Source organism: Pristis pectinata, chromosome 9, assembly GCF_009764475.1.
Source record: "Pristis pectinata isolate sPriPec2 chromosome 9, sPriPec2.1.pri, whole genome shotgun sequence".
Taxonomy (NCBI): domain Eukaryota; kingdom Metazoa; phylum Chordata; class Chondrichthyes; order Rhinopristiformes; family Pristidae; genus Pristis; species Pristis pectinata.
This window is the reverse complement of record NC_067413.1, coordinates 390,487-403,047: the sequence shown is the minus strand read 5'-3', so window position 1 is coordinate 403,047 and position 12,561 is coordinate 390,487. Positions and strand designations below refer to the sequence as shown.

Sequence of the window (12,561 nt, the reverse complement as noted above, 5' to 3'; positions counted from 1 at the left end):
CCACTGATCTTTGTGTCATCTGCAAACTTAATAACCCACTCTTCTGCTGTACATTCTCATCCAAGTCATTTATGTACATTACAGATAGCAGAGGTCTCAGGACGGATCCCTGCAGAACATCACTAGTCACTGACCTCCAGCCAGAATAAAACCCTTCCACCGCTATCCTGCCTTCTATGGGCGAGTGAATTCTGAATCCAAATGACCAAGTCACCGTGGATCCCATGCATCTTAATCTTCTGGATGAGCCTCCCATGAGGGAGCTTGTCAAATGCCTGACCAAAGTTCAGCTAGACAACATCCACAGCTCTCCCCTCATTCATTGCCTTGGTCATGTTCTTAAAGAATTCATTTCGTTAGTAAGACATTAACTGCCTGCACAAAGCCATACTGACTGTCCCTAATTAACCCATGTTCCTCCAAAGAACCATGTTCTTCCAGCATCATCGTGTTTTTCATCTAGATTCCAGCATCTGCAGTCCTTTGTTTCTCTAGGCTTCCCCTTTTCCTATCTTCAGTCCTGAAGAAGGGTCCTGACCTGAAACATTGCCCACCTGCTTTTCTCCACGGATGCTGCCTGGTCTGCTGAATTCCTCGAGCCTCATTGTGTTTTTCACCTAGATTCCAGCATCTGCAGTCCTTTGTTTCTCATGTCCTTCCAAATATGAGTAAATCCTATCCCTAAGAATCCTCTCCAACAGCTTCCCCACCACTGACGTGAGGCTCACCAGCCTATGATATCCTGGGTCATCCCTATTTCTCTTCTTAAGCAAAGGAAGAACATTGGCTTCTCTCCAGTCCTCCGGGACCTCACCTGTGACTAGAGAGGACACAGGCATAACACTAGAGGAACTCAGCGAATCAGGCAGCATCTATGGAGGGAAACAGACGGACGACATTTTGGGTCAAGACCCTTCCTCTGGACTGAAAGTTAAACAGTATAAAAGGTGCAGGGAAGGGGTGGAGGATGAGCTGGTAGGTGGTAGGTGGTCCAGGTGAGGGGAGTGACAGGCAGGTGGAGGAGGGCAGAGTGGCAATAGTGCCAGAGGCTGGGGGGTGATACAGTATATGGAGGTGGCAAAGGGCTGCAGATGATGGAATCTGATAGGAGAGGAAGGTGGAGCAAAGCTCCAGGAAATGCCTCTCTCAGTAATTTGGGGTAGATCTCATCAGGCCCTGGGGAATTATGCATCTTAAGCGTTGGACAGGGTGCAGAGGAGATTTACCAGGATGCTGCCTGGATTGGTGAGTGTGGATTATGAGGGGATACTAAGGGAGCTAGGGCTTTACTCATTGGAGAGGAGGAGGATGAGGGGAGACATGATAGAGGTGTACAAGATATTAAGAGGAATAGATAGAGTGGACAGCCAGCGCCTCTTTCCCAGGGCACCAATGCTCAATACAAGAGGACATGGCTTTAAAGTGATGGGTGGGAAGTTAAAGGGAGACGTCAGAGGGAGGTTTTTCACCCAGAGAGTGGTTGGTGCATGGAATGTGCTGCCTGGGGTGGTGGTGGAGGCTGATATGTTGGTCAAGTTCAAGAGATTGTTAGATAAGCATATGGAGGAATTTAAAATAAGGGGATATGTGGGAGGAAGGGGTTAGATAGTCTTAGGTGTGGTTTAAAGGTCGGCACAACATGGTGGGCTGAAGGGCCTGTATTGTGCTGTATTGTTCTATGGTTTAATGCTCTTCAAGAGTCCCAACACCATCTCCTATAATCTCAAAATGCCCTGGCATATTTGAATACCAAACTGATCACACGATCCTCGTGTCTTTCCCCTTGGTGAATACCAACGCGAATTACTCGTTCAGTACTTCGCCCACATCATTTGACTCCAAACAACATTCTCTCCTTTATCCATGAGTGGTCAGACCCTCTCCCCTGTCACCCTCTTGTTTTTTAATTTTGGTATAAAATGCCTTGGGATTCTCTTTTATCTGACTTGCCACGGATATTTCATGGCCTCTCCTGGCCCTCCTAATTCCTTGCATGTTCTTTCTTTCTTTATATTCCTTAAAGCCATGTCTGTCTCAGAGTCACACAGCACAGAGGGAGGCTATTCGCCCAACTGTGTCCACGCTGACCACACACTATCCATCTATAAGTCGGGATATTATGTTGCAACATCACACACACGAGTCAGGCTGCAACAAACAAGAAGCTGGAGGAACTCAGCGAGTTAGGCAGCTTCTGTGGGAATACCAAAACGTTTTGAACAGAAGGGGGTAGGTTTGTCACCACCCACCCTGACAGCCTCCAATGCACCTGAACCCGTGGTCACCATCGAGGACGAAATATCAGTCTTCTGGGGAGTGGAACCGAGGAAAGCATCAGGCCCACATGGCGCCCCTGGCCCGTGTCCTCAGATCCTGTGCAGATCAGCTGGGGGGGTATTTGTGGACAATTTTAACCTCTCCCTGCTTCAATCTGAGGTTCCCACCTGTTTTAAGAAGACTACTATCATCCTGGCACCTAAGAAAAACAAGGTAACATGCCTTAATGACGACCGACCATCGCGAAGTGCTTCAAGAGGCTGGTTGTGGCAAGCATTAACTCCAGTCTCCCAGATAACCTCGACCCACTGCAATTCACCTACAGGTCTACAGTGGATGCCATCTCCCTGGCCCTACACTCATCTCTGGAGCATCTGGACAGTAAAGACACCTGTGTTAGACTATTGTTTATTGACCACAGCTCTGCCTTCAATACTATAATTCCAAACAAACTCATCACCAAACTCCGAGACCTGGTAGTCAGCACCTCCCTTTGCAACTGGATCATTGACTTCCTGACCAACAGACTGCAATCAGTGAGGCAGCAATACCTCTGCTATGATTATTCTCAACACTGGTGCCGCACAAGTCTGCATCCTCGGTCCTCTACTCTACTCCCTACATACTCATGACTGTGTGGCCAGATTCTGCTCTAACTCCATCTACAAGTTTGCAGATGATACCACCATAGTGGGTCATATCTCAAATAACATTGAGTCAGAGTACAGGAAGGAGAGAGACAGTTCAGTGACATGGTGTCATGACAACAACCTTTCCCTCAATGTCAGCAAAACAAAAGAGCTGGTCATTGACTTCAGGAAAGGGGCCAGTGTACACGCACCTGTCTACATCAATGGTGTTGAGGTCAAGAGGGTTGAGAGCTTCAAATTCCAAGGAGTGAACATCACCAATAACCTGTCCTGGTCCAACCACATAGACACCATAGTCAAGAATCTATTTATTTTTGTAACTTATAGTAACATAGAACATAGAAAAACCACAGCACAATTCAGGCCCTTTGGCCCACAAAGCTGTGCCAAACATGTCCCTACCCTAGAAAGTACTAGGCTTACCCATAGCCCTCTATTTTTCTCAGCTCCATGTACCTATCCAACAGTCTCTTAAAAGACCCTATCGTATCCACCTCCACCACCGTTGCCGGCAGCCCATTCCACACACTCACCACTCTCTGGGTAAAAAACTTACCCCTGACATCTCCTCTGTACCTACTCCCCAGCACCTTAAACCTATGTCCTCTTGTGGCAACCATTTCAGCCCTGGGGAAAAGCCTCTGACTATTTACCCAATCAATACCTCACATCATCTTATACACCTCTATCAGGTCCCCCCTCATCCTCCGTCTCTCCGAGGAGAAAAGGCCGAGTTCCCTCAACCTGCTTTCATAAGGCATGTTCCGCATTCCAGGCAGCATCCTAGTAAATCTCCTCTGCATCCTTTATGTGGCTTCCACATCCATCCTGTAGTGAGGCTACCAGAACTGAGCACAGTACTCCAAGTGGGGTCTGACCATGGACCTATATAGCTGCAACAATACCTCTCGGCTCCTAAATTCAATTCCCCAATTGATGAAGGACAATACACCATATGCCTTCTTAACCACAGAGTCAACCTGCGCAGCCTCTTTGAGCGTCCTATGGACTTGGACCCCAAGATCCCTCTGATCCTCCACACTGCCAAGAGTCCTACCATTAATACTATATTCTGCCATCATATTTGACCTACCAAAATGAACCACTTCACACTTATATGGGTTGAACTGCATCTGCCACTTCTCAGCCCAACTTTGCATCCTATCTATGTCCCTACGTAACCTCCGACAGCCCTCCAAACTATCCACAGCACCCCCAACCTTTGTGTCATCCGCAAACTTACTAACCCACCCCTCCACTTCCTCATCCAGGTTGTTTATAAAAATCACAAAGAGCAAGGGTCCCAGTACAGATCCCTGAGGTACACCACTGGTCACCGACCTCCAGAATATGACCCTTCAACAACCACTCATTGCCTTCTGTGGGCCAGACAGTTCTGGATCCACACTGCAATGTCCCCTTGGATCCCATGCCTCTTTACTTTCTCAATAAGCCTTGCATGGGGTCCCCTATCAAACGCTTTGCTGAAATCCATATACACTACATCTACTACTCTCCCTTCATTGATGTGTTTAGTCACATCCTCAAAAAATTCAATCAGGCTCGTAAGGCAGGACCTGCCCTTGACAAAGCCATGCTGACTATTCCTAATCATATACCTCTCCAAATGTTCATAAATCCTGCCTCTCAGGATCTTTTCCATCAGCTTACCAACCACTGGGGTGAGACTCACTGGTCTATAATTCCCTGGGCTATCTCTACTCCCTTTCTTGAATAAGGGAACAACATCCGCAACCCTCCAATCTTCTGGAACCTCTTCTGTGTCCATCGATGATGCAAAGATCATTGTCAGAGGCTCTGCAATCTCCTCCCTCACCTCCCACAGCAGCCTGGGGTACATCTCATCCAGTCCCGGCGACTTATCTAACTTGATGCTTTCCAGAAGTTTCAGCACCTCCTCTTTCCTAATATCTACATGCTCAAGCTTTTCAGCCTGCTGCAAGTCCCCACTACAATCCCCCAGATCTTTTGCCGTGGTGAATACTGATGTAAAGTATTCATTAAGTACCTCCGCCATTTCTTCCGGATCCATACACACTTTCCCACTGCCGCACTTGATAGGTCCTATTCTTTCGCATCTTATCCTCTTGCTCTTCACATACCTGTAGAATGCCTTGGGGTTTTCCTTAATCCTGCCCGCCAAGGCCTTCTCATGCCCCCTTCTGGCTCTCCTAATGTCCTTCTTAAGTTCCTTCCTATTAGCCTTATACTCTTCCAGATCTCTAACATTACCTAGCTCTCTGAACCTTTTGTAAGCTTTTCTTTTCCCTTTGACTAGATTTACACCATGGCTCCTGTATCCTCTCATGACTCCCCTGTCTCATTGGAACATGCCTATGCAGAACTCCACACAAATATCCCCTGAATATTTGCCACATTTCTTCCGTACTTTTCCCTGAGAACATCTGTTCCCAATCTAATCTTCCAATTTTCTGCCTGAGAGCCTCATAATTCCCTTTACTCCAAGTAAACACCTTTCTAGTCTGTCTGTTCCTATCTCTCTCCAGTGCTAACGTAAAGGAGATAGAATTATGATCACTATCACCAAAATGTTCACCCACTGAGAGATCGGACACCTGACCAGGTTCATTTCTCAATATCAAATCAAGCACAGCCTCTCCTCTTGTAGGCCTATCTATGTATTGTGTCAAGAATCCTTCCTGAACACACAACAAACTCCTCCCCATCTAAACCCCTCACTGTCTGGAGATGCCAATCGATGTTTGGGAAATTAAAATCCCCCATCACAACAACTCTGTTATTCTCACACCTTTCTAGGATCTGCTTCCCTATCTGCTCCTCAATATCCCTGCTACTATTGGGCGGCCTATAAAAAACACCCAGTAAAGTTATTGACCCCTTCCTGTTCCTAACCTCCACCCACAGAGACTCCGTAGACAGTCCCTCCACGACGTCCACCTTTTCCGCAGCCGTGACACTATCTCTGATCAACAGTCCCACTCCCCCACCTTTTTTACCTCCCTCCCTGTCCTTTCTGAAACATCTAAAACCCGGCACTTGAAGTAACCATTCCAGCCCCGGAGCCATCCAAGTCTCTGTAATGGCCACCACATCATAGCTCCAAGTATTGATCCAAGCTCTAAGCTCATCCGCCTTGTTCACAATACTCCTTGCATTAAAATAGACACATCTCAAACCTGTCTGAGCACGTCCCTTCTCTGTCACCTGCCTATCATACCTACTACTAGCTTTCTCTATTTGAGAGCCAAACACCTCTTCCCCAGTCTCTCCAGTTCGGATCCCACCCCCCAACAATTCTAGTTTAAACCCTCCCCAGTAGCCTTAGCAAACCTCCCCACCAGGATATTGGTCCCCCTGAGAGTCAAGTGCAACCCGTCCTCTTTGAACAGGTCATACCTGCCCCAAAAGAGGCCCCAATGATCCAGAAATCTGAATCCCTGCTCCTTACTTCAATCCCTCAACCACGCATTTAAGCTCCTCCTCATTCTGTTCCTATACCCACTGTCGCTTAGCACAGGCAGTAATCCGGAAATTACTACCTTTGAGGTCCTGCTTCTCAACTTCCTTCCTAATTCTCTATAGTCTCTTTTCAGGACCTCATTCCTTTCCCTACGTATGTCGTTGGTACCAAAATGTACCACGACATCTGTCTGTTCTCCCTCCCCCTTCAGGATATCTTGGACGCGATCAGAAACATCCCGGACCCTGGCACCTGGGAGGCAAACTACCTTCTGAGTTTTTTTCCTGTGTCCACAGAATCGCTTGTCTGCCCACCTAACTATGGAGTCCCCTATCACTAGTGCCCTCTTCTCTCCTTCCCTACCCATCTGAGCCACAGGGCTGGGCTCTGTGCCAGAGAGACTGCCACTGTTGCTTCCCCCAGGTAGGCTGTCTCCCCCAACAGTACTCAAGCAGGGGTACTTATTGTCAAGGGGTACAGCCACAGGGGTACTCTCTAGTACCTGATTCTTCCCCTGCCCCTTCCCCTCCTGACTGTGACCCACTTGCCTAACTTTCATGTCTTTATGTCTTGCACTGTACTGCTGCCGCAAAACAACACATTGCGCAACATATGCCAGCGATTCTGACATCCTCAGGAGACTAAACAAATTCCGCATGTACTCTTTGACCCTCACCAATTTTTGTCAATGCACCATTACTCAGGAAACTGGCATAGTGGATATGGAAGGAAGGGTAACAAGCACTAGTGTCATGAAACATATAGAGATTAAAGAGGAGGAGGTGCCTGCTGCCTTACAGCGAATAAAGGTAGATAAATCCCCCAGGCCTGACAAGATATTTCCTCAGACCTTGAGAGAGACTGGTGTAGAAATTGCAGGGCCCTGGCAGATATATTTAAAATGTCCTTAGCCACGGGTGTGGTGCCGGAGGACTGGAGGGTCGCTCATGTTGTTCCGTTGTTTGAAAAAGGCTCTAAAAGTAAACCAAGTAATTACAGGCCAGTAAGCCTTACATCAGTAGTGGGTAAATTATTGGAAGGTGTTCTGAGAGATCGGATATACAAGTACTTGGACAACCATGGGCTGATTAAGGATAGTCAGCATGGGTTTGTGCATGGCAGATCGTGTTTAACAAATCTTGTAGAATTTTTCGAGGAGGTAACCAAGAAAGTAGATGAAGGAAAGGCTGTGGATGTTGTCTACATGGACTTTAGTAAGGCCTTTGACAAGGTCCCAAATGGAAAGTTAGTTCAGAAGGTTCAGTCACTAGGTATCCATGGAGAGGTTGTAAACTGGATTCGAAATTGGCTGTGTGGGAGAAGACAGAGAGTGGTTGTGGATGATTGTTTTTCAGACTGGAGGCCTGTGACTAGTGGTGTGCCTCAGGGATCTGTGCTGGGGCCATTGTTGTTTGTGGTCTATATCAATGATCTAGATGATAATGTGGTAAATTGGATCAGCAAGTTTGCTGATGACACTAAGATTGGAGGCGTAGTGGACAGCGAGGAAGGCTTTCAAAGCTTGCAGAGGGATCTGGACCAATTGGAAGAATGGGCCAGAAAATGGCAGATGGAATTTAATGCAGACAAGTGTGAGGTGTTGCATTTTGGAAGGGCAAAACGAGGTAGGACATACACAGTAAATGGTAGGGCACTGAGGAGTGTGGAGGAACAAAGGGATCTGGGAGTTCAGATACATAATTCCCTGAAAGTGGCGTCACAGGTAGACAGGGTTGTAAAGCAGGCTTTTGGCATCCTGGCATTCATAAATCAAAGTATTGAGTATAGGAGTTGGGATGTTATGGTGAGGTTGTATAAGACATTGGTGAGGCCAAATTTGGAGTATTGTGTGCAGTTCTGGTCACGTTACTATAGGAAGGATATCAGTAAGATTGAAAGAGCGCAGAGGAGATTTACTAGAATGTTGCCGGGTCTTCAGGAGTTGAGTTACAGGGAAAGATTGAACAGGTTGGGACTTTATTCCTTGGAACGGAGAAGAATGAGGGGAGATTTGATAGAGGTTTACAAAATGATGAGGGGTATAGACAGAGTTAATGCAAGTAGGGTCTTTCCACCTAGATTAGGAGAGATAAGTACAAGAGGATATGGCTTTAGGGTGAAAGGGGAAAGGTTTAGGGGGAACGTTAGGGGGAACTTCTTCACTCAAAGAGTGGTGGGACTGTGGAACGAGCTGCCATCTGATGTAGTAAATGCGGGCTCACTCTTGAGTTTTAAGAATAAATTGGATAGATACATGGATGGGAGAGGTCTGGAGGGTTATGGACTGGGTGTAGGTAAATGGGACTAGTGGAATAAAGTTTTGGCACAGACTAGAAGGGCCGAATGGCCTGTTTTCTGTGCTGTAGTGTTCTATGGTTCTAAAGCATACTATCCGGATGCATCATGGCTTGGTATGGCAACTGCTCTGCCCATGACTGCAAGAAACTGCAGAGAGTTGTGGACACAGCCCAGCACATCAGGGAAACCAGCCTCCCCTCCGTGGACTTTGTCTACACTTCTCGCTAACTCGGTAAAGCAGCCAACATAATCAAAGACCCCACCCACCCCGGACATTCTCTCTTCTCCCCCCTCCCATCAGGCAGAAGATACAAAAGCTTGAAAGCACGCACCACCAGGCTCAAGAACAGATTCTATCCTCCTGTTATAAGACTTTTGAATGGTACCCTGCTACAATAAGATGGACTCTTATCCTCACAATCTACTTCGTTATGGCCTTGCACCTTATTGTCTGCCTACACTGCATTGTTTCTGTAACTGTATGGACAGTCAACGTTATGGGTCAAGACCTTCACACTCTGGGGCACGGTCCCACACACACACGGACGCTCACGGGGGGACGGGTCCCACATACACTGACCCCCACTGCGGGAGGGGCCCCACACATACTGACCTTCACTGGGGATAGGTCCCAGACACGCACTGACCCTCACTGGGGGAGGGATCCCGCACACATTGTCCCTCACTGGGGAACAGGCCCCACACACACACACACTGACCCCCAATGGGGGACAGGCCCCACACACACACACACACACACACACACACACACACACACACACACACACACACACACACACACACCCTCAGTGGGAGATGGGACCCGGTACACACTGACCCTCACTGACCCTCACTGAGGGATGGGTCCCTCACACACTGACCCTCACTGGGGGACGAGTCCCACACACATATATACACACACACACACTGACCCTCACTAGTGGACGGTCCCACACACACACACACACACACACACAGACCCTCACTAGTGGACGATCACACACACACACACACACACACACACACAGACCCTCACTAGTGGACGGTCCCACACACACACACACACACACACACACACACACACAGACCCTCACTAGTGGACGGTCCCACACACACACACACACACACACTGACCCTCACTAGAGGATGGTCCCCCCCCCCCCCCCACACACACACACTGACCCTCACTAGTGGACGATCACACACACACCCACACACACACACACACACGGACCCTCACTGGTGGACGATCACACACACACACACACACACACACACACACACACACACACTCACCCTCACTAGTGGACGATCACACACACACACACACACACACACACACACACACACACACAGACCCTCACTAGTGGACGGTCCCACACACACACACACACACACACACACACACACACACACACACACACACTGACCCTCACTAGTGGACGGTCCCACACACACACACACACACACACTGACCCTCACTAGAGGATGGTCCCCCCCCCCCCCCACACACACACACTGACCCTCACTAGTGGACGATCACACACACACCCACACACACACACACACACGGACCCTCACTGGTGGACGATCACACACACACACACACACACACACACACACACACACACACACACTGACCCTAACTAGTGGACGGTCCCACACACACACACACACACACACACACACACACACACACACACACACACACACACAGACCCTCAGTGGGAGATGGGACCCGGTACACACTGACCCTCACTGAGGGATGGGTCCCTCACACACTGACCCTCACTGGGGGACGAGTCCCACACACATATATACACACACACACACTGACCCTCACTAGAGGATGGTCCCACCCCCCCCCCCCCCCCCCACACACACACACACACACACACACACACACACACGGACCCTCACTAGGTGACGATCACACACACACACACACACACACACACACACAGACCCTCACTAGTGGACGGTCCCACACACACACACACACACACACACACACACACACACACACACACTGACCCTCACTAGTGGACGATCACACACACATATATACACACACACACACTGACCCTCACTAGAGGATGGTTCCCCCCCCCCCCACACACACACACACTGACCCTCACTAGTGGACGATCACACACACACACACACACACACACACACACGGACCCTCACTGGTGGACGATCACAAACACACACACCCAGCACACACACACACACACTGACCCTCACTAGTGGACGGTCCCACACACACACACACACACACACACACACACACACACACTGACCCTCACTAGTGGACAGTCCACACACACACACACACACACACACACACTGACCCTCACTAGTGGACAGTCCCACACACACACACACACACACACACACTGACCCTCACTGGGGACGGTCTCACACACTCAGTCACTCATTTGAATTGTTCCCAGGGAGGGTTTGCGTGTCCAGTTCCCACCCCCATCAGCCCCTCCTGCCGCATGGTGGGGAGTCTGTGGTTCCCACATTTTTCCCATCACCACCCCATGAAGACGGATCCAGTGCGTCACCCTGTCCCCCTCGACCCCGGGGTGCATAAGGAGATGTTTGCTGAGGACTGACCGTACGTTGCTGCACTCTGTGTCCGTCTGCTCACTGCTCACTGCGTCTGTCCTGTCCAGACTGGGTCCAAAGTGCAGGAGCCGTGTGAGTGACTGGCAGCTTTTGGGACCTCTTGTCTTTGCCAGGTGTTGGGAGTGAATGTCCGAGGTAGCAGAACCTGTCACTGAGGGGGGCATTGAACCTGGGGATAGGGCAGGGGTGCATCCCCCACAGGTCTCCCCCCTCCCAACTGATCTCCCCAACCCTCCCCCCTCCAAACTGGTCTCCCCACCCCCCCCCCCATAGGTCTCCCCCCTCCCAAATGGTCACCCCTCTCCCCACCCTCCCCACCGGTCTCCCCAGTTAGGGGGGTGGTGGGACCAGTCTCCCCACACCTCGCCCACCCCTACCCCTCCCCAGAGGTCCACTCTCCCAACTGGTCTCCCCACCGCTCCCCACAGGTCTCCCCCCTCCCAAAAGGTCTCCCCACCCCTCACCTGCCCCCCCCCACTACCCCACAGGTCTCCCTCCCTCCAAACAGGTTTCCCCACCCCTCCTCCATGTGTCTCCCACCCAACAGGTCTCTCCCGAAACAGGTCTTCCCCCCACGTGTCTCCCTCCTACACCCCACCCTCTACACCCCACCCTCTACACCCCTCCGTCTACATCCCTCCCTCCTATACCCCTCCCTCTTACACCCCTCGTGCCATTGCTGATTGGTCTGTTCTCTGACCCCTCTCCCCTCTCCGTCTGCTCTGTCCGTATCCCTCATGATGTTTCATTTCACCCTGCTCTGTTCCCAGTGCAACCCTGGTCCTCTTGTTGCTCCCACACAACTGAAACCCCTCGGCCCCGGGACCAGTTTGCCCAACCTCTCCTCTACCTGGGGGTGGATTCTTTCAGGTGCATCCAGGAGACCTTTCTGAGCCAGTAAGTAGACAGTCTGACCCAAGAAGGGGCAGCACTGGATGAATGAAGGTGGTTGAAGTGTTGGGGAGGGAACATTTTGGAGATGGAGACACAAAGACTGCGGATGCTGGGATCTGGAACAACACACAATCTGCTGAAGGAACTCAGCGGTCGAGCAGCATCTGTGGAGAAAAAGGAATTGTCAACAATTTGGGTCAAAACCCTGCATCAGGACATTGGAGATGGTTACCATAACTCCGTAAATTGCCAGATTATAACCACTGGCCCACTTACCAACACTTCGAGTCATACATCACAGAAACAGGCCCTTCAGCCCAATTAATCCATGCTGACCAAGAT

General features: G+C 49.8%; 1 protein-coding gene across 2 annotated transcripts in view; it reads right to left on the bottom strand.

The window, feature by feature from the left end:
- Positions 1-11,398, bottom strand: part of aoc1 (amine oxidase copper containing 1) — a 48,671-nt gene extending 37,273 nt beyond the window's left edge. For both annotated transcript variants that reach the window (XM_052023859.1, XM_052023860.1), the window contains exon 1: positions 11,314-11,398. The gene's annotated coding sequence lies outside the window, so the exon portion shown is untranslated. The remainder of the gene's footprint in view (positions 1-11,313) is intronic.
- Positions 11,399-12,561: the final 1,163 nt, after the last annotated feature.